Here is a 26,365-nt window from a genome sequence, read left to right as displayed (position 1 = left end):
CAGGTCCTGTATAGGGGTTTCCGGACCATCCTCCACCTTTTTTGTTTTTTTCGGATATTAGGAGTGGATTGTGAGATGAAGTGGGAGGCTAAGACAGCAGCCCCAATTTGGGAAGTAGGGTCAAGCCGAGTATAGCGGACAAGGGCTTCCTGTAAACGGCCGAGGAAAAGGGCAGGGTTTTCGTCTGGCTTTTGAGTGACTTTTTAAAGTTTATTATAGTTAACCACCTTATTGGAGACAGTATTCATGCCCTGCAGAAGATATTGGAGCATCCGGTCACGGGCAGGGATGTTAGACCCCGGCCCTTCCTGATAAGTTCACTGGGGGTCTGTGCTAGGGAGAACTTCAGTTTCAACGGGGACCTGGTTGGGGTTTATAGCATGGTCCCTGTCGGCTATATGTCTAGCTGCCGCTAGGATGCGTTCATGTTCTTCTGCGGTGAGAGTGGAAGTGCAGATAACACGGATATCATGCCAGGTAAGACTATAAGCCTGAGTGAGGTACTGAAATTCCTTAATATAGGTGGAGGGATCGGCCGAGAAAGATCCAAGCCGGCGTTCAATTTGAGCCAGGTCTTGGAGGGAGAAGGAACATGAACTCTGACGAGACCTTCTGCGGCGCTAGGACAGTTGGTGGGTGGGAACGAGTACCGGCCGCAACTGGAGAACTTAAAGGGGGCGGCGCCGCAACAGTTGGAAGGGAGGAGGAGGACGAGGAAGGAGGAGGAGGAGCTGTGGGAGTGGGGGCAGGGTCTGCAACTGGCGCAACAGTTGGAGGGGAGGAGAAGGAGGGGAAGGAGGAGGAGGAGCTGTGGGAGTGGGGGCAGGGTCTGCAACTGGCGGAGGAAGGGAGTTGGAGTGAGCAGGAGGGGGATGGGATAGGTGGTTAGGCAACTCCTCCTGCTGTTCCTAAGGAGGGGGAGAGCTGACCTTGGGAGGGGTGCGAGCTAAGAGAACTTGATGAGTGGAACAGGAGGAGCAGAGGTCGGGGTGGGGACGCAAATCCCAAAAAGCTTGGATGTACGGCACCTCGCGATCCTTGCCAGTACGGCGACAAAAATTGTTTAGGTCTTGTAGGATGTTAGAATTGAAAGTACCAGTCGGGTTTTGTTAGGAATTTGGGACTCCGTGTTCCCCATGGCGCGTGTGGCAGGACCTTTTCCCTTTAGCGGGATTGGGCTAGAGTGGTGTGGGAAGAGGCGTCCCGTCTGTCCCACAGCCCCTCTAGAGGGAAATAGAAAGAGTCAGAGAAGGCGTCCCCTCTTCTGACCGTTCCTATAGTGGAAGTGGAAGTGGGGGAAGGACCAGAGGAGGCGTCCCTCGTCTGATCGCTTCCGAGGCTCCTGGAGCCTGGTTGGAGGATCTGACTCTCGGGCCGGCCGGCGCTTGGCGAGGGATCCGTGGAGTGGGAGACGCAAAAGGAAAAGAGGCCACCACACGCACCGCGGGGAAGGTAGGCAAGTAAAGGGACTTACCTTATCCGGAGCGTGGAGGCCAATTCAGAGGAAGGGGGTCGCCAGACCGGAGGGGGCCGCTGGTGGACCAGCTGCCCACACCTCCCGGGTTTTGGCACCAAATGTGCGACCCGCAGAGACCCTTCCCAAAGCAAATGAGAGCGAGGAGTTGTTAAGCCGAGTCCAGGTTTATTGGGGTTTGCGGGCAACTCGAGCGGGAGAGGGAAGAGCTGCACCCAGCAGCTGCCGGAGAGGGTTTTTATAGGGGCGGCGGCCTGTTTAGGCAAGGTGTTGTGAAGTGATTGGTGGCGGTTGGGCATGGGCGAAGGGGGAGTATTGTGGAGTGCAGGGATTGGCTTAGCTTTGGCGGGCTAAGGTGGGGAGTACAGGTGAGGTGTTATGGAGTGATTGGTGGAGGTTAAACAAAGAAGAAGGAAGAGCCATGTGGCAAGAGGGGATGGGCTCCGGAGGCGGTCCGCTGGATGTGGGTCCCGGGCATGGGGAATGGGCCCTTTCTACCTAACAGTAACATGAGCCTCCTTGCATGGAAGAACTTTTATACAACCAGAGCGAGAAAACATGCATTGAAAATAACAATTGAATGAAATCTCATTTAACAATGTTTAAATGGAGTACCAGGCGACCAGGAGTACCTGTAGCTTTGATTGTTTTCTCAAGAACATGGGGCCAAACCTTGGTTATAAACTCTTTAAGCAATTTATGTCACCACAGCAATATATTCCATTGGAATATTTTTCATTTCCATGATAAGTTACGGAATTCAGAATTTGTAATGATAAAAGCTTTAAGGACTTAGGAAGGACAAGGTGGCCATCCTGGTTCTCCATGAATCCATGCTTAGTTAATATTAGACTTATATCCTCCTGAATCCCAGTCTTTCTTCAAATTATGTGCATAGCAGTGATAACTGATGGGTTATCATAAGTAATTTGACTTAGACCATGGAGTTCATTCAAATCGTATATCTAAGTAATTTTAGTATTAGCTGATGTAGCATGAGTGCTGACCGGTAAGGCAGGAGATGAACTAAATCATGGGAAGTTGAAGTTGTCCTTTCGTGCTGAGTCAGCTCCTCAGTGGGGGGGCGGGTCACGAGATCAGATGACCCAGTTCATCAGTCTGGGTGGTGCCAGCTGATCCATCAAGTGCCGCATCCACAGCATATCTCAGACACTGATGTTAGGAGCAGTTCAGTGAGGGTCAGAATCTTGTAGCCTCCAACAGCATGACCCTTAAACTATAATTTCTAATCTTGTGGCTAATTTGTTAGTCCTACAAAGGCAGTCTAGTTCCCAGTCAAGAAGGAGGTTTGTTTTGGGAACGGGCTGTTATCATTTTTATTTTAAACTATACAAAACAAATGTGTGTTGTGGGTGAAGTTTATGAAAGTTACCTGTGTTAGCACATGTATTTATTGCAGCACTGTTCACAGCAGCAAATACTTGGAACCAACCCAAATGCCCATCAATAATAGACTGGATAAAGAAAATGTGGCACATAGACACCATGGAATACTAAGCAGCCATAAAAATGTTGAGTTCATGTTCTTTGCAGGGACATGGATGAAACTGGAAACCATAATTCTCAGCAAACTGACACAAGATCAGAAAACCAAACACCACATGTTCTCATAAGTGGATGTTGAACAATGAGAACACATGGACACAGGGAGCGGGGGAACATCACACACTGGGGCCTGGGGGGTGGGGAGCTAGGGGAGGAATAGTAGGAGGTTGGGGGATTGGGGAGGGATAGCTTTAGGAGAAATACCTTATGTAGATGACAGGGCAATGGATGCAGCAAACCACCACCATGGCATGTGTATACCCAAGTAACAAACCTGCATGATCTGCACATGTACCCCAGAACAGAAAGTATAATAAATACATTTTTAAAAAGAAGATTACCTGTGTTAGGCAGAACAATGGCATCCTAAAAGTGTCCACATTCTAATCCCTTACACGTGCATCTACCTTTCTTGGTAAAAAGGCTTTGCAGTGGTAATGAAGTTAAGTATCTTGAGATTATTCTGGATAATCTGGGGAGGTCCCGTGAAATCAGAAGGGTCCTTGTAAGTAAAAGTGAGAGGCAGGAGGGTTAGGGTGAGAAAGATGCAGCCTGAGAGACTCCACTGGCCATCACTGGCTGCGAACGTGCATCATAAAGCAAAGTTACAACTAATTTAGTTATGCATCTAATTGTCTTTTATTTGCAAGGCATTGAATTTTATTTGCAAGGCAACTCCCCCTGGGACAATACAATACCAGAAGGGTGGGTGAATTTCTAATGACAGCATTATCTTGCCAAGTGAAGGAGGCAGGCATAAGCAAGAACGAATTAAGAGGGGGGAAAGTTTCATCATGAAGAAGAGTCTTGTTCTGACATCTTTGAAAAAGCTGTCCACAGTGTGAAGTTGTCAACCTTGTCCTGGTCTGCAGTTTGAGGGTCTCTCGTCTTGGTGTGTTGAACATTTCAGTGAAGTCTCTAAGTGGTTCACACCTCAGACACGAGGGTTATCTCTGGAAATTTACATTGAGTTGTCCACCTCCGGCTTATTGGGCTTCAGGAACAGAGCAGCTCTTGTTCTTAGTAATTCCATGGGAGAGCGTTGGATTGAAGTAGCTAGAAGAATCCACGGTCCAGTTCAGTCTACAGGTGGGTAATAAAAACTTAATGAGCAGAGCTGCAATCTCATCACAGGTGCACTATAGTCTTTCTTTTCAACCTACTTTTTCCCCCTCTATAGGAATCTCTATTTTTACCAAAGATAATTCCCAGTAGGACAAATTTGTTTCTAAATAAGTTAAGTCTCATTAAACTTGGCCTGATTCTTCAAATAAGTGCAGCCAGAGTGGTGATGAACCATGGAGGGTCTTTTTAAAGTTTGCTTTGCTAGTAGTTTTTATAAGGAATCTCACATTAAACTTAAAAAAAAAAAAAAAACCCTTTTGAGACTATAACAGAAAACCAAGGCTGACTTCAGAATTTGCCTGCAGTACCTGTGGATTCATTCTGTATATATTCTCAAATATAACATCCCAGTCAAAGCCTTGGTAATATAACCAGTTGTTTCAAATGTGTCCTGTTGTAGAAAGGGCAGATTCTTACTGAATTTGTGCAAATAACTGTATTACTATAAACATATAAATACTCATGAATGGTTCCTCATTTCTGGGGCAGTCAGGTAAGGAGCAAAAGTAAATATTTCTATTTTTGTTCACAAAAGTGTACTTTACCAAATGGCTGTAAACCATAGATTGCTTAAAAGAGAAAAAAGTCATAAATCTGGAAAACAAAACATTTAAAAAATCGGCAAATTTCCAAATAAAAAATCATTAAAAATCCTCATTATTATTTAGTCCAATGAAATTGATTTTTTCCCTGCTTCTTCTTGGTTGGCAATTTCATGAAAGTATCAGCCTGTTAAAATTCTAAAAGTTCTTAGAATGTCCAGAGGTATGATCTTAAAGTTATCAGAAACTTATATTCAAGAGTACTTGTCAGAGTGTTTTTTATAAATGTTTTTGAAGAAGCAACTTTTGACTGTAGCTGATTGCAAATGCTTTGAGAAAGAGTCAAAACATCTGTCTGTGAATGACCAAGACTGAAAATGACTATGGTTAGAAACCTGATTAGAGTTCATTATGAAAAGACATGGCTCACACAGAAACTTAGTTACTACTGAGGCATATGACATTATGACTGATAATAGATTTCTATGACTCATAATTTTGGAACACTCAGTAAGACACCCATAAATATAAATTAGAGATAGTGTAGCATCACGTATTACTTATCATTTGACAATGCTTTCCATATAATTTAACATATCAAATGAGGTCGCTTTTCCATTAGGTTCTGTTTCTCAAATGGATTAGTTTTTGTGTAACCCATTAATGAGTAGGGCCAACAACGTATAGATTTATGTATGTTGAAAGGTTCCCTAGGTGATTCCAACATTCCTAGCTAAAAATCATTGATTGAGGTCTAAATTCTACCTATTAGTACAGGGGTTCTCTATTCTAGTTACATGTTAGTAGCATCTCAGAAGACTTAAAAATTACCAATGCCTGGGTCCCACTCTATAATCCGTTTGATTTAATGGTCATTAAATCACAATTTATGGATGGGGCTAGAGCATCCACTTATAAAAATATTTCCCAGTGATTCCAATGTGTAGCTATTTCAGAATTCTCTGATTTCTTGTGGCATTCATTTCTTTCTTTCTCTCCTTTTTTTTTTTTTTTTTTGAAGCGGAGTCTTGCTTGCTCTGTTGCCCATGCTGGAGTGCAGTGGCACGATCTCAGTTCACTGCAACCTCTGCCTCCTGGGCTCACCTGATTCTCCTGCCTCAGCCTCCTGAGTAGCTGGGATTATATGCACCCACCACCACACCCAGCTAATTTTTATATTTTTAGTAGATATGGGGTTCACCATGTTGCCCAGGCTGGTCTCGATCTCCTGACACCAGATAATCTGCCTGCCTCAGCCTCCCAAAGTGCTGGGATTTCGGGCGTGAGCCACCGCGCTTGGCCTCATTTCTTTGTATTACGGTATTAATGATTCTTTCAGGTCTTATCTCCTGTCTTAGGCTTTATGTTTCCTGGGGTAGGGACCTTGCCTTCTTCATTTCTGTATCTTTCATAAACACATGAATTGGTCATCAGGGAAAAAGTCTCCATCACAGATACGTTGTGTCCTGAATCTCGGGTTCCCACATTAATGCTAGAGTCTTTGTTCTCCATGAGGTCAGAGTTTACTTGTGATGAGGGTGTGAATAAACCTGAAGGGCAGATGGTGGAGGGGAGATCACCCTGATTTGAGGCGTAGCACTGAGATAAGAATTCTATGTATATGTGGGGTGGAGGGGCCGGGATGTGTAGGAAGACAGTTCTAATTAGGATGGAAAACTTATACTAGGGAATAAAGGTAAAGGAAGTGAGAAGGATTTGTAAAAAGCAGAAATGTGAACATATCAAATAGGCTAGAGTAGAACTCTGAGGATTCTGGATTAGGTGAATTAACTAGATTTCAGGAAGGTAATGAGGCAATCATATGCAAGGAAGATTTCAAAGACTGAAGACAAGAAGTCCGTGAGTAGTTCAAGCAAGTGTGGAGATTTTATGGAAATGGAGAGAATGACACAAGCCAGAGATGTTTAAAAAGGACCAAGAGGGGTTTTACAAAGTATTAAATCTGGGAAACAAATGAGAAGAGGCTGGGGATAAGTATGTCGAAGAGAAACTGGGGATACAGAGAGCATGGACACCAAGGAGGAAGAGACCTGCAGGAATCAGTGTGAGAAACAGTTTAGTGGGAGGAGGAGGAGATCCCGTCCAGATAGAGGCAAAGACATTCTTTCCCTCTCGCAAGCATGGCAGTCAGTCCTGTAGGAAAGAGGACAAGAGGGAAGGCCATCGGATCTGCCAGTCTTTCTGAAATACAGAAACAAACCAGGGCTGCTATATCAGAACCACCCTGGCCAGCACTCCAATCATAATGCCGACAGTGGCCCCAGCTGAGAGGCCAAGAGAACTTCATTCTGAAGCATCTGTCATGGAAAGAAAAGAAGAAGGCTGGGCACAGTGACTCACACCTGTAATCGCAGAACTTTGAGAGGCCGAGGCAGGTGGATCACGAAGCCAGGAGTTCAAGACCAAGGTCATTGCTTTTTTCTATACCGTTAGAATATTTCACCTTTTGTGGTTGCATCTTTTTCTCATGTCTCAGTTATGGCCTGGCCAAGATGGTGAAAGCCTATCTCTACTAAAAATACAAAAATTAGCTGGGCATGGTGGTGCACACCTGTAGTCCCAGCTACTCAGGAGGCTGAGTCAGGGGAGCTTGAACCTCGGAGGTGGAGGTTGCAGTGAGCCCAGATCACACCAGTGCACTGCAGCCTGGGCAACAGAGCAAGACTCCATCTCAACAACAAAAAAAAAAAAAAAGAGAGAGAGAGAGAAAAAAATATGAAGGTTATATTATTTTACAGCTGGGTGCCCCGGGAACCAGCATGCAGCATGAAGTAGTCTCTAATTCTTCCTTCAGGAATACATAATTATTGTGGAAAGGTTGCTGGGTGATGATTAGCCAACTATATTCCTGCAGTTTTTAAAAATTCCTCTCACCATGTTTCTAGATTGTCAGTGAGTCTTCTGTCAACTCCATACTGGCCATCCTGTACTCGGGTATTTTTGAAGGCTTTGGGACGTCAGAAAGGATAATTGCTTTTTTCTATACCGTGAGAATATTTCACCTTTTTGTGGTTGCATCTTTTACTCATGTCTCTCTTATGGCAGCCATGAATAAGACCCTGTCTGGTCTTCTGTCAGTCATGTCACTTGATTGACAGAAGGCCCAGATCAGTGCATTCCAAATTAAGCACTTGGTTTGTACAGAGACTTTGCCTCCCACAGGCTCCCGGCAGGAGTATGAAAGCAAGCCTAGTGCTCTGAGACTCTGTTTGACTCTCATGGGTGACTGGTTGGGGGGACTCCCCATCCGTCTTGCAGAAACTCTCTTCCAACTGCATTAGTACCTGAAACTTTTCTCTTTCTCCTTCACAGAAATCAGCTCTGCATCCTGGTCTGAGGGCTCTGTTGGGCTCCTTTCATGCCTGCCCCACTTTCCCTCATATGTGTCTTCTCTAATAAATTATCTTGCATATCTAATCCAATCTTGGATGCATCTCAGTGGCTGTATACTAACATACCAGGTTTGATCGTTTGCACTTCTTTTTTTCTCTGTCTTCCACATGTAGTCAGTGACCATGTCCTAGTGTTTTCAGTGTTACCTCTTTATATATGTGTCTGTGTGTGTTTGTGTTCATGTGTGTGTATTTACATAAAATACCTTTTCCATACATAGACACACATGCACACACACAGATACATGTGCACGCAGACACATACAGTACCTTTTGTGTCTGTTTATTTCAGTTGCAACCATTTACTTTTAGACCTCACCAGTCAACTCAGGCTGATGACTAATATTATGTTAGCTAGTGTTGAGGGGCACTTCCTATGTGCCCAACCCTGTACTAAATTCTTTACCTGTCTCTTATTTGATTCATACAATAATTCTGTTGGGTAGACATTATTTTCATTTTACAGATAAAAACATGGAGGCTTAGAAAAAAGCTTTCCTGATGTCATAAGGCTAATGAGAGGTGGATCTGAGATTTGATTCTAGGACTACCTGACTTCAAGGCTAATGATAATGGTAGTAATACAGCAGCTGACATGTATGAAACATTTCCTATGTGTGGCATTTTGCTGAAGGTTTTATTGATAATTACATTAAACCTTTAAAACAATACTATAAGGCAAGCACTCTTATTGCAATTTTCAGGTGAGAAATCAGAGACTCAGAGAGGTTAAGAATCTTGTGCAAGAAATGTATAACTGTAAACTCTTACATTAAGAAATAAAAAAGATCTCAAATCAACAACCTAATTTACAACCTAGATATAGAAGAACAACCTAAACCCAAACACAATAAATGAAGGAAATAATAAGAATTACAGTGGACATAAATAAAATGAAGAATAGGAAAACAATGGAGAAAATCAGGGAAACCAAAAGTCGGTTCTTCACAATGAGATGAACAAAATTGACAACCGTTAACTAGACTGACTAAGAAAAAAGGAAGAAACATAAAATTACTAAAATCAGAAATGAAAGTCGAGTCTGGGCATGGTGCCTTATGTTTTAATTCCAGCACTCTGAGATGCCAAAGCAAAAAGATGGGTTGGGGTCAGGAGTTGGAAACCAGCCTGGACAACACAGGAAGACCCTGTCCCTACAAAACATTTCTATAAAAAATTAGCCAGGCATGGTGGCATATACTAGGTACTCGGGAGGTTGAAGGGGGAGTATTTCTCGAGCTCAGAAGGTGAAGATTGCAGTAAGCCGTGATTATGCTGCTGCACTCCAGCCTGGGCTGGCCTCCACAGTGTGAGACCTTGACCTTGTCTCTTTCTCTTAAAAAAAAAAAAAAAAAAAAAAAAAAAAAAAAGAGAGACAGAAAAGAAAGTAGAGACATTATTAGCAATTCAAAAGCAATAAAACTGTAAAAGTACTATGCATAGTTCTATGTCAATAAATTGGATAACCTAGATAAAATGGATCAATTCCTAGAAACACATGAAAATCTGAATAGACCTGTAATTAGTAATAAAATTGAACCAATAAAACCATTTGACAAAATTCAATATTCTGTTATAATAAAAACATTCTATGAATGGAGGGAAACCACCTTGACATAATGAAGGCAATATGGGAAAAGCCCAGTGCTGACACAGTCAATGGAGAAAGGCGGGCAGTCTTCCCCCTACGATCAGGAACAAGACACAGATGCATGCTTTTGTCACTTCTATTCCACACAGTATTGGAAGTCCTAGCCAGAGAAATTAGTCAAGAAAAAAAAGATACATTTGGAAAAAGAAGTAAAATAATCTCTGTTCACAGATAGCTTGAACTTACATGTAAAAAACACTAAAGAGGAAAAAACTGTTAGGATAAATTCAGTAAAGTTGCAGCATACAAAATCAACAGGCAAACATCAGCTGTGTTTCTATACACTAACAGTCTGAAGGGAAATTAAGAAAAATGTTCAATTCACATTAACATCAAAAAGAATAAATATTTTAGAGTAAGTTTAACCCAGAAGTTGAAAGAATTGTACCCCAAAATCTTCAAAATAGTGCGGAAAGAAATCAAAGATGGCATCAATACATGGAAAGACGTTTCATTTTCATGGATGGGAAGACTCGATATTGTCAGGAGGACGGCACTACCAAGTGAGCTGCAGGCTCAACGCAATGCCTGTCAGAATCCCAGTGACGGTTTTTGCAGAAATAGAAAAATCTGTCCTAAGATTCATATTGACTCTCAAGACTATAAGTAGACAAACAATCTTGAAAAAAAAAAAAAAAAAAAAGAAGCTAGAGGACTCACACGTCCTGATTTCAACATTTACTACAAAGCCACAGTAGTCAATACAGTGTGGGACTGGCATAAAGGACGACACAGAAATTAACAGAATAGAATAGAGACCCCACAAAGAAATGCTTGCATATATGGCCAAATGATTTTGACAAGATTCCACAGCCATTCCGTGGGGAAAGGATAGTCTTTTTAACAAAAGATATTGGGAGAGCTGGATATCCATGGATAGAAATGAGCTGAACCTTCACCTAGCACCATATACAAAAATTATCCCACAATGGATCAAAGAATGAAAGGGAAAAGCGAAAAGTATAAAACTGAATAAAATACAGGGAAAAAACTCATGACATTAGATTCCACAGTGACTTCTTGGTTATAACAGCAAAAACAGAGGCAATAAAGTAGGTAAGTTGGACTTCATGAAAATTAGAAACTTTTATATATCAAAAAATTATTGAGAAAGTGAAAAGGCAACCCATGAAATGGGAAAAATTGTTTGCAAATTACATATCTGATAAGGGATCAATTTCCAGACTATAGGAAGAACTACTACATATCAATAGCAAAAAATCCAAAAACCCAATGAAATATGAACAAAGGACTAAAATAGAGATTTCTCCAGGGAGGATATACAAATGGCCAGCAAGCATGTGCATAGATGCTCAACATCACTCGTACTTAGAGATATGTGAATCTAAACCACGGTGATACTGCACGCCACACACATTAGGATGGCTTTGATTCAAAATAAAAGGCACGCAAGAATATCAAACAACAAGTATTTTTTTTTCTCACAAATATCTTTATTTTTATTTATTTATTGTATATATATATATATTTTTTATTGCATTTTAGGTTTTGGGGTAAATGTGATGAACATGCAAGATTGTTGCATAGGTACACACATGGCAGTGTGCTTTGCTGCCTTCCGTCCCCTCACCTGTATCTGTCATTTCTCCCCTTGCTATCTCTTCCCACCTCCCCACCCCCCGCCCCTCCCCCATTTCCCGCCAACGGGCCCCAGTGTGTAGTGCTCCCCTCCCTGTGTCCATGTGTTCTCATTGTTCAACACCTGCCTATGAACGAGAATATACGGTGTTTGATTTTCTGCTCTTGTGTGAGTTTGCTGAGAATGATGGTTTCCAGGTTCATCCATGTCCCTACAAAGGACGTGAACTCATCGTTTTTGATGGCTGCATAATATTCCATGGTGTATATGTACCACATTTTCCCTATCCAGTCTATCATCGTTGGGTATTTGGGTTGGTTCCAGGTCTTTGCTATTGTAAACAGTGCTGCAATGAACATTCGTGTGCACGTGTCCTTGTAGTAGAATGATTTATAATCCTTTGGATATATACCCAGTAATGGGATTGCTGGGTCAAATGGGATTTCTATTTTTAGGTCCTTGAGGAATCGCCACACTGTCCTCCACAATGGTTGAATTAATTTACATTCCCACCAACAGTGTAAAAGTGTTCCTATTTCTCCACATCCTCTCTAGCATCTGTTGTTTCCTGATTTTTTAATGATCGCCATTCTAACTGGTGTGAGATGGTATCTCAATGTGGTTTTGATTTGCATTTCTCTGATGACCAGTGATGATGAGCATTTTTTCATATGTTTGTTGGCCTCCTGTATGTCTTCTTTTGTAAAGTATCTGTTCATATCCTTGGCCCATTTTTGAATGGGCTTGTTTGTTTTTTTCTTGTAGATCTGCTTTAGTTCTTTGTAAATTCTGGATATCAGCCCCTTGTCAGATGGGTAGACTGCAAAAATTTTTTCCCATTCTGTTGGTTGCCGATTCACTCTACTGACTGTTTCTTTTGCCGTGCAGAAGCTGTGGAGTTTGATTAGGTCCCATTTGTCTATTTTGGCTTTTGTTGCCATTGCTTTTGGCGTTTTGGTCATGAAGTCCTTGCCTACACCTATGTCCTGAATGGTTTTGCCTAGATTTTCTTCTGAGGTTTTTATGGTATTAGGTCTGATGTTTAAGTCTTTAATCCATCTGGAGTTAATTTTGGTGTAAGGTGTCAGGAAGGGGTCTTGTTTCTGCTTTCTGCACATGGCTAGCCAGTTTTCCCAACACCATTTATTAAACAAGGAGTCCTTTCCCCATTGCTTGTTTTTGTCAGGTTTGTCGAAGATCAGATGGTTGTGGGTATGTTGTATTTCCTGTGAGGCCTCTGTTCTGTTCCATTGGTCTATATCTCTGTTTTGGTACCAGTACCATGCTGTTTTGATTACTGTAGCCTTGTAGTATAGTTTGAAGTCCGGTAGTGTGATGCCTCCTGCTTTGTTCTTTTTGCTTAGAATTGACTTGGCTATGCGGGCTCTCTTTTGGTTCCATATGAAGTTTAAGGTGTTTTTTTCCAGTTCTGTGAAGAAGGTCATTGGTAGCTTGATGGGAATAGCGTTGAATCTGTAAATTACTTTGGGCAGTATGGCCATTTTCACGATGTTGATTCTTCCTAACCATGAACATGGAATGTTTCTCCATCTGTTTGTATCCTCTCTTATTTCGTTGAACAATGGCTTGTAGTTCTCCTTGAAGAGGTCCTTTACGTTCCTTGTTAGTTGTATTCCTAGGTACTTTATTCTCTTTGTAGCAATTGTGAATGGCAGTTCGTTCTTGATTTGGCTCTCTTGAAGTCTATTACTGGTGTATAGGAATGCTTGTGATTTTTGCACGTTGATTTTGTATCTTGAGACTTTGCTGAAGTTGTTTATCAGTTTCAGGAGATTTTGGGCTGAGATGATGGGGTCTTCCAGATATACAATCATGTCATCTGCAAATAGAGACAATTTGATTTCCTCCTTTCCAATTTGGATACCCTTTATTTCTTTTTCTTGCCTGATTGCTCTGGCTAGAACTTCCAGTACTATATTGAATAGGAGTGGTGAGAGAGGGCACCCTTGTCTAGTGCCAGATTTCAAAGGGAATGCTTCCAGTTTTTGCCCATTCAGTATGATATTGGCTGTTGGTTTGTCGTAAATAGCTTTTATTGTTTTGAGATACGTTCCGTCAATACCTAGTTTATTGAGGGTTTTTAGCATAAAGCGTTGTTGAATTTTGTCAAAAGCCTTCTCTGCATCAATCGAGATAATCATGTGGTTTTTGTCTTTGGTTCTGTTTATGTGGTGAATTACGTTTATGGACTTGCGTATGTTGAACCAGCCTTGCATCCCCGGGGTGAATCCTACTTGATCATGGTGGATGAGCTTTTTGATATGCTGTTGCAATCGGTTTGCCAGTATTTTATTGAAGATTTTTGCATCTATGTTCATCATGGATATTGGCCTGAAATTTTCTTTTCTTGTTGAGTCTCTGCCGGGTTTTGGTATCAGGATGATGTTTGTCTCGTAAAATGATTTGGGAAGGATTCCCTCTTTTTGGATTGTCTGGAATAGTTTCAGAAGGAATGGTATCAGCTCCTCCTTGTATGTCTGGTAGAATTCAGCTGTGAACCCATCTGGACCTGGGCTTTTTTTGGGTGGTAGGCTCTTTATTGCTGCCTCGACTTCAGACCATGTTATTGGTCTATTCAGGGTTTCGGCTTCTTCCAGGTTTAGGCTTGGGAGGTTGCAGGTGTCCAGGAATTTATCCATTTCTTCCAGGTTTACTAGTTTATGTGCATAGAGTTGTTTGTAATAATCTCTGATGATGGTTTGGATTTCTGTGGAATCCGTGGTGATATCCCCTTTATCGTTTTTTATTGCATCAATTTGGTTATTCTCTCTTTTCTTTTTTATTAATCTGGCTAGTGGTCTGTCTATTTTGTTGATCTTTTCAAAAAACCAGCTCCTGGATTTATTGATTTTTTGAAGAGTTTTTTGTGTCTCTATTTCCTTCAGTTCTGCTCTGATCTTAGTTATTTCCTGTCTTCTGCTAGGTTTTGAGTTTTTTTGATCTTGCTTCTCTAGCTCTTTCAATTTTGATGATAGGGTGTCAATTTTAGATCTCTCCTTTCTTCTTATGTGGGCACTCATTGCTGTATATTTTCCTCTAGAGACTGCTTTAAATGTGTCCCAGAGATTCTGGTATGTTGTGTCTTCGTTCTCATTGGTTTCGAAGAACATCTTTATTTCTGCCTTCATTTCATTGTTTATCCAGTCAACATTCAAGAGCAAGTTGTTCAGTTTCCATGAAGCTGTGCGGTTCTGAGTTAGTTTCTGCATTCTGAGTTCTAACTCGATTGCACTGTGGTCTGAGAGACTGTTTGTTATGATTTCTGTTCTTTTGCATTTGCTGAGGAGTGATTTATTGCCAATTATGTGGTCAATTTTAGAGTAGGTGTGATGTGGTGCTGAGAAGAATGTATATTCTGTGGATTTGGGGTGGAGAGTTCTGTAAATGTCTATTAGGTTTGCTTGTTCCAGGTCTGTATTCAGGTCCTGGATATCCTTGTTGATTTTCTGTCTGGTTGATCTGTCTAATATTGACAATGGGGTGTTAAAGTCTCCCACTATTATTGTGTGGGAGTCTAAGTCTCTTTGTAAGTCATTAAGAACTTGCCTTATGTATCTGGGTGCTCCTGTATTGGGTGCGTATATATTTAGGATCGTTAGCTCTTCTTGTTGCAGTGATCCTTTTACCATTATATAATGCCCTTCTTTGTCTCTTTTGATCTTTGTTGCTTTAAAGTCTATTTTATCAGAGATGAGAATTGAAACTCCTGCCTTTTTTTGCTCTCCATTTGCTTGGTAGATCTTCCTCCATCCCTTTATTTTGAGCCTTTGTGTATCCTTGCATGTAAGATGGGTTTCCTGGATACAGCACACTGATGGGTTTTGGCTTTTTATCCAATTTGCCAGTCTGTGTCTTTTGATTGGGGCATTTAGTCCATTTACATTTAGGGATAGTATTGTTATGTGTGAATTTGATGCTGTCATTTTGATGCTACCTGGCTGTTTTGTTGGTTAGTTGATGCAGATTCTTGATTGTGTTGATGCTTTTTTACCATTTAGTGTGTTTTGGAGTGGCTGGTACTGGTTGTTCCTTTATATGTGTAGAGTCTCTTTCAGGAGTTCTTGTAGAGCAGGTTTGGTGGTGATGAAATCTCTGAGTGCTTGCTTGTTCACAAAGGATTTTATTTTTCCTTCACTTATGAAGCTTAGTTTGGCTGGATAGGAGATTCTGGGTTGAAAGTTCTTTTCTTTAAGGATGTTGAATATTGGCCCCCAATCTCTTCTGGCTTGTAAAAGGGTTTCTGCTGAGAGATCTGCTGTGAGTCTAATGGGCTTCCCTTTGTGGGTAACCCGACCTTTCTCTCTGGCTGCCCTTAGCATTTTCTCTTTCATTTCAACCCTGGTGAATCTGACGATTATGTGCCTTGGGGTTGCTCTTCTTGAGGAATATCTTTGTGGTGTTCTCTGTATTTCCTGGATTTGAATATTGGTCTGCTTTGCTAGGTTAGGGAAGTTTTCCTGGATAATATCCTGAAGAGTATTTTCCAGCTTGGATTCATTCTCTTCATCACATTCAGGTACACCTATCAGACGTAGATTAGGTCTTTTCACATAGTCCCACATTTCTTGAAGATTTTGTTCCTTCCTTTTTGCGCTTTTTTCTCTGTTCTTGCCTTTTTTTTATTTCATTGAGTTGGTCTTCGACCTCTGATATCCTTTCTTCTGCTTGGTCAATTCGGCTGTTGAAGCTTGTGCATGCTTCACGAAGTTCTCGTGTTGCGTTTTTCAGCTCCATCAATTCACTTATACTCCTTTCTATGCTGTCCATTCTCGTCAGCAGTTGGTCCAATCTTTTTTCAAGGTTCCTATTTTCTTTGCGATGGGTTAGAACATGTTCTTTTAGCTCATTGTAGTTTCTTACTACCCACCTTCTGAAGTCTGATTCTGTCATTTCATCACCCTCCTTCTCCATCCGGTCTGGTTCCCTTGCTGGTGAGGAGTTGTGATCCCTTTTAGGAGGAGAGGTGTTCTGGTTTCGGGAGTTTTCATCCTTTTTGCGCTGGTTTCTTCCCATTTTTGTGGGTTTATCCACCTGTTGTCTGTCTCTGTCCCAGGGAGTTGGAGCTTTATGAGTTTCCGTTGCACTACTGCCTTTTTTGATTTTTCTTTCAGGTCAGACCCGCCCAGCTAGCAGCAGGCCTAGCCTCTGCCTGCCCACAGGGGCTTTGCTGGGCTGCTGTGGGCTCCGCCCAGCTGCCCTGAGCTCTTCCCTGCAGTCCTTTTTATATGGGCGTAGTTAGAACTGTCTGGGCAATGGTGGCCCCGCCTCTGTTATGGTGGACTCTCTCTGTTGTGGCAGGTTGCCTCGGCAACGGCGGGTTGCCTCGGCAATGGCAGCCTGCCTCCTTAGCGGTGGAGAGTCTCAGTAATGGCGGAAGCCCCTCCCCCATGGAGCCGGACATCCCGGTTCAGCTGTGCTTGGTTTGAAGAGCTCAACCCAGAGGGTTTCCAATTACTGTTTTTGTTTTCGTTGTTGTTGGGGGTGGAGGGGTGGGACCAACCGAGCCTGATCACCTGGTTCCCTGACTCAGAGTCTTTTCTTTTAAGTTGAACGACCCCGCGTTCTGGTCGCTTGTTGAAAAGGCGCCGGGATCTCCCGTGCTGCGACTCACAAAGTCGGCTCGAACTGCGGCGCCGGCTCCTGGCAGATTTTTTGCCTAGGAATCTCCTGGCCTGACTCGCTATTTCAGCTGAATGGGCTATTCTGCCGTCTCAGGGCTCTGCTCGCCAGCTAAGAGGGCTCCCAGACCAGTGGCTTTTGTACGGAGAACCGCAGCAACAGGGCGTGGTCACAGCAGCCGCATGGGCGGAATCAGCCCCACGGGGGCCAAAACAGCCGCACCGGCTGGGACTGCGACGCTGGCGACCCCTCTGCCTGGGTATCTCCTGGTCTGTGGGCAATAAGAGTTCGTCTGGAAATGCGGCGTCCACTCACCCTCTGCACTTTCACTGGGAGCTGAAGTCCTGAGCTGCTCTTAGGCGGCCATCTTCCCAGCATTCCCACAACAAGTATTTTTAAGTAAGTGGAAGAATTGAAACGCTGGTGCATTGCTGTTGAGAATGTGACTTGTTATAACCTCTGTGGAAAATGGTAGGGCTGTTTCCCAAAACAAAGAATTACCATGTGATCCAGCAATTGCAATCTGGACAAACACTGTAAAAATTAAAAGAAATGTGAACACATATGTGTACACTGATGTTCACAGCAGCATTACTCACAATAGTCAACAGGTGGAAAAAACTGAAAAGTCCATTAAAACATAAGTGAATCGGAAAATGAGGTATATCCATGCAGTGGAATGTTATTCAATCTTACTTAACAAGCAATACAGTTCTGATACATGGTGCAAAGAGGATGAACCCTTTTTGTATACATATATAGTATATGGTATATATAGTCTCTATATATTATATATATAGACTAGATATACTATATATATATTATACTATATATTATCTATATATTATCTATATAGACTGTATATACTATAGTCTATGTATATAGTATATATATATAGACTATATATATTAGAGCATATTGTGTATATATAGTACATATACTATATATAAAATATATCGTGTATATGTGTGTCTATATAGATATACATATAGACTCGTAATATACTTATATATATAGACTATAAAGTTTATATAGACTATATATGTATATATAAAGTCTATAAATATATATATACACACTTTTTGGCACTGCCCTTTCCCTGCCACACAGAGTCCCCATGGGTCAATCTCTATGTCTGCAAGTGTACGTCACTCACTGTCTTCTGTGCTGTGTCCCATGTGCTGTGTCCACAGCCTCATACAGCCACTGACGTCAGAGCCAGGGCACAGCTCAGGAGTCTCCCCTGAGGCTTCCTCTCTGCTTATTTCCCTGCAGACTGACCCAGGGGACACTTGGCTTCAACTGGCAACTCAATTTAGCCAAATTGAGGACAGGCCACCAGAGCTCTTTCTCCGCACACACGGGTCCCACCCCAGGTGCAGTCAGGCAGGGCCAGTCACAGAGGAGCCTGGAGCAGAGCAGGGAGCAGAGTCTGAGCTGCTCCTCCCTCATCCAAGGGGCTTCCTCCTCTCATTTGGGGGAAAAGTATGAGCTTGTTTCAAAGCCTCAGAAGTTTCTTGAAGCTCACGCAGTAGGTAAAAGAAAACAAAGACGTGACAGAAAGGGATGTGTTGGTGACAGCGAGAAGCAACTGATCTTGAGGACTCTCCTTCTTGTCCCTCTGTGAAGTCTCTTCCACCACGTAGGGCTCAGGGCTGACAAAGCCCCCTCCCTACGTTGCTCAGGCCGGACACAAAGTCAGTCATGAGAAATGAGAAAAACAAGGAAAACAGAGTCTATAGTGACAAATTAGGAGGATTCAGGAGGAGAATTTAGGATTTGCTTGTGCCTACAGGACACAGTCTGGGAATAAAAATGTTTTCCTGACTTTCTCTGAAAGCCAGATAGACTCCATCTAAAAACCTACTGCCAATGATGCTGGAATTCACTTACCAGTGACTCTGATTTTCTTAAATGCGAAGTTTTTCTTGCCAGTGACTGAGTTACGAGCAGAACAAACATAGAGCCCGCTATTCCTTGTAGTGATTTGTGGGACATAGATGTCTTGTCCTGCTGGCAGGAACGTCCCATTAACCATCCAACGATACTCTGCCGGTGGGTTAGAATCCGCGAAGCAGGAGAGGTGGAGGTTTCCTCCTTGACGGTAAAGGGTATCTGAAGGAGAAATCCTGGGGACGTCTGGACCATCTGGAGCAAAGAGAATAAAGCCACAGGTGATGTCCTCTGAGGGAAGGGGATGGTCCTGGTCAGTGAAAGGGATACAGTGTTCCTCTGAGCCAAGACACACCCTGAAGTCCCAGCAACCACCTCTGTGTTCACTGAGTCGAAGCCTGAAGTATTCACCTGTTTCTCCCATCACAAGCTGTGGACCCCAAGTCTACCATGACAAGAGCATCCCTTCCCCTATATTCTTGGACAAGACTGTGCCCACCCAGGTTTTCCCAGGGCAGGAAGTCATGGCCAGCTCAGGTGTCCAGAAGTAAAGGTGTCTGGACTTGAACCCGAGAGAGACTGAGAGTCCTGGCCTCTGGCTATTTGGATTTTAGCTGGTGTCCTGGCCCACAGAGGAACAAAAGATACTCACAGAGGACATTTAGGGTGACTGGGTCACTGCGGATGGGACCCTGTGAGGTCTGGATTCCACATTGATAGGATCCTGTGTCATTTCTCATGACTCTGCGTAGAGTGAGGGTCCTGTTGTCATCAGACCGTTGCATCCTGGGACTGAACGGGAGGCTCTGACCATTTACCCACCACACGTAGGTGGCATATCGAACTTCAGGTGTACAGGTTATGTTGATCTCATCCTGATGTTCCACGGCATTGAATTTGTTGCTGGGGTTGGAGGCTTTGGGCAGCTTCGCTGTGGAGATAACAGAGAGAAGATTGCCCCATGTGGCATCTTTCAATCAGAGTCGCATCTCCCACCTCTCAGCCCACCCAAGTCCTTGAAAGCCAGTGGCAGGTATGTGTGTCACAAGGCAGATGTACTATGATCTAAGGGCTCCAGACTGTGAGGCCACCTGCTCTGTCTTAGGGAAGCACAGGCTTTGTCAGGTGTGAACTGAGCAGCAGTGTTGGGTGATGAACAGACATGTGAGTGGGAGTCACAGCCCCCGGTGCCCCTCCCAGTCCTTCCCTAATCAGCTGACTGGCTGGCCCACCTTGGGTTCCTTACCTGGAATGTGCAATTTGGTCTGTGTATATACTATAGTCTATGTATATAGTATATATTTATAGACTATATATATTAGAGCATATTGTGTATATATAGTACATATACTATATATACAATATATGGTGTATATGTGTGTCTATATAGATATACATATAGACTCATAATATACTTATATATATAGACTATAAAGTTTATATAGACTATTTATGTATATATAAAGTCTATAAATATATATATATATATACACACTTTTTGGCACTGCCCTTTCCCTGCCACACAGAGTCCCCATGGGTGAATCTCTGTATGTCTGCAAGTGTACGTCACTCACCGTCCTCTGTGCTGTGTCCCATGTGCTGTGCCCACAGCCTCATACAGCCACTGACGTCAGAGCCAGGGCACAGCTCAGGAGTCTCCCCTGAGGCTTCCTCTCTGCTTATTTCCCTGCAGCCTGACCCCGGGGACACTTGGCTTCAACTGGCAACTCGATTTAGCCAAATTGAGGACAGGCCACCAGGGCTCTTTCTCCACACACGCGGGTCCCACCCCAGGTGCAGTCAGGCAGGGCCAGTCACAGAAGAGCCTGGAGCAGAGCAGGGAGCAGAGTCTGCGCTGCTCCTCCCTCATCCAAGGGGCTTCCTCCTCTCATTTGGGGGAAAAGTATGAGCTTGTTTCAAAGCCTCAGAAGTTTCTTGAAGCTCACGCAGTAGGTAAAAGAAAACAAAGACGTGACAGAAAGGGATGTGTTGGTGACAGCAAGAAGCAACTGATCTTGAGGACTCTCCTTCTTGTCCCTCTGTGAAGTCTCTTCCACCACGTAGGGCTCAGGGCTGACAAAGCCCCCTCCCTACGTTGCTCAGGCCGGACACAAAGTCAGTCATGAGAAATGAGAAAAACAAGGAAAACAGAGTCTGTAGTGACAAATTAGGAGGATTCAGGAGGAGAATTTAGGATTTGCTTGTGCCTACAGGACACAGTCTGGGAATAAAAATGTTTTCCTGACTTTCTCTGAAAGCCAGATAGACTCCATCTAAAAACCTACTGCCAATGATGCTGGAATTTACATACCAGTGACTCTGATTTTCTTCAATGCGAAGTTTATCATACCAGTGACTGAGTTATGAGCAGAACAAACATAGAGCCCACTAGTCCTCGTAGTGATTTGGGGGGCATAGATCTCTTGTCCTGCTAGCAGGAACGTCCCATTAACCATCCAAAGATACTCTGCCGGTGGGTTAGAATCTGCAAAGCAGGAGAGGTGGAGGTTTCCTCCTTGACGGTAAAGGGTATCTGAAGGAGAAATCCTGGGGACGTCTGGACCATCTGGAGCAAAGAGAATAAAGCCACAGGTGATGTCCTCTGAGGGAAGGGGATGGTCCTGGTCAGTGAAAGGGATACAGTATTCCTCTGAGCCGAGACACACCCTGAAGTCCCAGCAAACCCCCTCTGTGTTCACTGAGCTGAAGCCTGAAGTATTCACCTGTTTCTCCCATCACAAGCTGTGGACCCCAAGTCTACCATGACAAGAGCATCTGTCCCCATATATTCTTGGTCAAGATTGTGCCCACCAAGGTTTTCCCAGGGCAGGAAGTCATGGCCAGCTCAGGTGTCCAGAAGTAAAGGTGTCTGGACTTGAACCCGAGAGAGACTGAGAGTCCTGGCCTCTGGCTATTTGGATTTTAGCTGGTGTCCTGGCCCACAGAGGAACAAAAGATACTCACAGCAGACATTTAGGGTGACTGGGTCACTGCGGATGGGACCCTGTGAGGTCTGGATTCCACATTGATAGGATCCTGTGTCATTTCTCGTGACTCTGTGTAGAGTGAGGGTCCTGTTGTCATCAGACCATTGCATCCTGGGACTGAGTGGGAGGCTCTGACCATTTACCCACCACAGGTAGGTGGCATATCCAACTTCAGATATACAGGTTAAGGTTATCTCATCCTGATGTTCCACGGGATTGAATTTGTTGCTGGCGATGGAGGCTTTGGGCAGCTCCGCTGTGGAGATAACAGAGAGAAGATTGCCCCATGTGATATCTTTGATTCCTCCACAGGCATCTTTCAATCAGAGTCGCATCTCCCACCTCTCAGCCCACCTAAGTCCTTGAAAGCCAGTGGCAGGTATGTGTGTCACAAGGCAGATGTACAATGATCTAAGGGCTCCAGACTGTGAGGCCACCTGCTCTGTCTTAGGGAGGCACAGGCTTTCTCAGGTGTGAACTGAGCAGCAGTGTTGGGTGATGAACAGACATGTGAGTGGGAGTCACAGCCGCTGGTGCCCCTCCCAATACTTCCCTAATCAGCTGACTGGCTTTGCAATTTGGTCCCTTCCAAATTCCATCCTACTTTGCCCCGTTAGATGTGTTTTCTCTGTAGCTTCCCTCTCCAAGAACATTCTAGAGATGAGTAATAATGGGGCTTCCCATTGTCCTGAAACCCTACAGGTACTGAGCAGCCTGGCGTAGGAATGGATGTTTCAGCAGAAATAACCCAGGGAAGACCAGAGTCAAGCCCGGAGGTCAGTTCAGCCATCAGGCAGTGGAGGCACAAGGTGGGGCAGTTTTCCTCAGATGTTTCAGAGTGACTGATTTGAGCCAGTGACCTCTAAAGATAGAGCAGAGTCCAAGGAATGACCTGGAAAGAGTGAAGGGGACAGGCAAGAGCTGGTGGCTTTGGAGCAGAACCATGTTCCCTGTCCTGGGTTCTTGAAGTTTCCTCTCCTTCTGCAGAGGGCAGGTGAGAACCATGGAAATCTTTCTAGCAGTACACGTGGACATTTGCAAACGCAAGGCTGACTGGTGGAAATGGGGAGCATGAACTGCGGGGAATCTGGTCCTCACGGACCGTGTGTGTTTGATGGATAGGAGACAGATATTTGGGAAGAAGTTTTGCAAATATTTTCTTTCATTGGACATTCTAGTCTGATTCCGTGGGTTTGACTACTCTAGGGACCTCATAAGTGGATTCCAGAGTGAATCAGAGGAGAGACTGCTGGTTGCCAGGAGCTGGTAGTGGGGAGAAGAGGGAATTATTGGTGGGTGTGCAGTTTCAGTTATGGGAGATGGGGAGGTTCTAGAGGTCTGCTGTACAGCTTGATGCCCATAGTTCACACAGATTGAGCATTTCTTATGCATAAGACTGAGGATGAAAAGGGTTTTGTATTTCTGACATTTTTGTGATTCTGAAATATTTGCAATATACTTACTGATTTAGTGTCTCAAATCTGAGAGATTCAAATTCCAAAATGCTCCAGTGAGCATTTCTTTTCAGCATCAGATTAGTAGGCAAAAGTGGGAGGTGACAAGTCAGATGTATTCCTGCCTTCTTTTTTTCCTCACCACGTTTCTAGCTTGGTGATTAGTCTTTGGTGAATTCCATACTGGCCATGCTGCACTCATATATTTTTGAATGTTTTGAGATGTGAGAAGGGTGATGGTTATTTTCTGTGTCATCAGAACTTTCCACCTTACCACGGTTGCTTCTTTGTCTCAGTGACTTTGTTGTGGCAGTCATTAATAATACCTGTCAGGTCAGATTTAGGACAGATTTTTCTACTTCTGCAAAAAATGTTACTGGGATTCTGGTAGGGGTTGTGTTGAAGATGCAGCTCACTTTGGGTAGTACTGTCTTCCTAACAGTATTAAGTCTTTCAGTCCATGCAAATGGAATCTTTTTCCATTTATTGATGTCATCTTTAATTGCTTTCAGCAATGTTTTGTAGTTTTCAGAGGAGAATGCTTTGACATTGCTGGTTAAAGTTATTCCAAAATATTTTATTCTTTTTGATGTTAATGTCAATTGAAATTCTTTTCTTAATTTCCTTTCAGATTGTTCATTGTTAGTGTAGAGTCTAAAGAATCATCTAGAAAGAGTGAAGTGGACAGACAAAAGCTGGTGGCTTTGGAGTAGAAATATCCCCTGTCATGGGTTTTTGATGTTCCCTCTCCCTTTGCAGAGGGCAGGTGCCTCTTTCCTGATACCCAGATAGACCTCACTGGGAAACACTACCAGTGCTCTAGGGATCCACTTACCAGGGACTATGATCCTCTTGATTATGAGATTTGTTCTGCCAGTGTCTGAGTTATGGATGACACAGTTATAGACCATCTATATGTTTTAGTGATTTTGGGAATAAAGAACACTTGTGCTGATTGCTGGAACTTCCCATCAATCAGCCAAAAATGCTCTTCCTGTGGGTGAGAGTCTGTGAGGCAGGAGTCCTTGGGGATTTCCCCTGAATGGTGATAGTTGCATGAAGAAGAAATGGTAGGGGCATCCAGGCCATCTGGAGCAAAGAGAATGAAGCCACAGGTGATATTGTCAGGGGGTGGAGGAAGCTCCTGATCTGTGGAAGGGCCACAGTGACCATGTGAACTGGTCACAACACGGAAGTCCCAGGCAAACCTTTGCCATGTTCACTGATGTGGAGCCTGAGACACTCCCCTGTTTCTTTCATCACAAGCTGCGGACCCTGAGCCTCCCGTGACAGGAGGAGCCCCTTTCTTCCTATTGTTGATTGAGGCTAGGCCTACTCTGGTTTGCCCAGGGCAGAAAATCATGGCCAGCTTCGATGTCCAGGGATAAAGGTCTCTGTACTTGGACCTGAGAGGCCTGGCCACTGGCCATGTGTATCTGGGATGGAAGCCTGGACCGACAGAGGAACAGAAGATACTCACGGAGGACATTCAGGGTGACTGGATCACTGCGGCTGGCATTCACTGGGTTCCTCACTTCGCATTCATAGGATCCTGCATCATTCTCCGTGACATTGAATAGAATGAGGGTTCTGTTGTTATTGGACAGCTCCCACGTGCTAGTGATTGGGAGGCTCTGACCATTCATCCACCACAGGTAGCTTGCGTTCTGAATCTCAGGTTCACAGGTTAAGGTCACAGTGTCAGTCTTCCTGGGGTTTGAGTTGCTGCTGGCAATGGAGGGCTTGGGAGTCTCCACTGTGCAGATAACAGAGAGAAGATTACCCTGTGTGGCACCTTTGATTCCTCCAAAGGCATTTTTCAGTGAGAGTTGGCATCTCCCACCTCTCAGCCTATGGAAGTCCTTAAAAGCCCATGGCAGGTGTGTGTGTGTTACGAGACAGATGCATGGCAATCTGAGGGCTCAGAGATAGTGAGGCTGCCTGCTTTATGTGGGAGAAGTCCAGAGTTTCTCAAGCGTGAATAGAGCAGGTCTGTTGGGTCATGGAAAGACACAGGACCAAGAGTCACAGCTCCTGGTGCGTCTCTGAGCCCCTCCCTCTCCAGCTGCCTGCCTGGCCCACCTTGTGGTCCTCACCTGGAACATACAGCTGCTGGAATCTTTTCAGTTTCAGTTTTACTTTCCCCCCTTCCTTGGTATGTTTTCTCTGCAGCTTCTCTTTCCAAGGACATCCTAGAGATGGGTGATGATGGAACTTACCATTGTCCTTTGGGTACCCTGTGGGTACTGGGCAGCCTGGCCTGGGACTGGGTACTTCAGCAGAAGTAACACAGGGGAGGACAGGGGCAAGCCGGGAGGTCAGTTCAGCCATCAGGCAGTGGAGGCACAAGGTGGGGCAGTTTCCCCGGGGGTTTCATAGTGACTGACTTGAGCCAGTGACTCTAAAGATAGAGTAGAGTCCAAGGAATGATCTAGAAAGAGTGAAGGGGACAGGCAAGAGCTGGTGGCTTTGGAGCAAGACCATGTTCCCTGTTGTGGGTCCATGATGTTCTCTTTCTCCTTGTAGAGCGAAGGTGAGGACCATGTGGATCTTTCTAGAAATACATGTGGATGTCTGCAAATGCAGACCTGACTGGTGGGAAGGGGGAGCATGAACTGCCGGAAAGCTGGACTTCATGGATCATATGTGTCTGATGGACATAAGACCAAAATTTGGGAAGAAATCTTGCAGATACTTTGTCTCATTAGACATTCTACTCTGTGATTCCATGATTTTGACTACTCTATGGACCTCATATCAGTGGATCCCAGAGTGAGTCAGAGCATAGAATGGTAGTTGCCAGGAGCTGGGGTCAGGGGAATAGGGCATTGTTCAATGGGTGTGCAGTTTCAGTTATGCAGGATGAGGCGGTTCTAGAGATCTGCTGTACAGCTTCATGCCTGTAGTTGATACGAATAAAGCATTCCTTATGCAGAAAGCCTAAAACCAGAAGTGTTTTAGATTTCTAACTTGGTTTGATTTTGGAATATTTGCAGTGTACTTACTGGTTTGACATCCAA

The 26,365-nt window shown here is 43.9% G+C and overlaps 1 long non-coding RNA gene and 1 pseudogene across 11 annotated transcripts in view; one reads left to right on the top strand and one right to left on the bottom strand.

Annotated features, from left to right (window-relative positions):
- The window catches only part of LOC120362736 (uncharacterized), a 403,841-nt gene that overhangs the window by 253,067 nt on the left and 124,409 nt on the right, over positions 1 to 26,365 (top strand). The window lies entirely within an intron of this gene.
- LOC101046298 (pregnancy-specific beta-1-glycoprotein 7-like) overlaps positions 318 to 26,365 on the bottom strand; it is a 34,344-nt pseudogene continuing 8,296 nt past the window's right edge.

This window comes from Saimiri boliviensis, chromosome 14 (genome assembly GCF_048565385.1).
Source record: "Saimiri boliviensis isolate mSaiBol1 chromosome 14, mSaiBol1.pri, whole genome shotgun sequence".
Classification (NCBI taxonomy): Eukaryota; Metazoa; Chordata; class Mammalia; order Primates; family Cebidae; genus Saimiri; species Saimiri boliviensis.
This window is presented reverse-complemented; position numbering and strand designations above follow the sequence as displayed.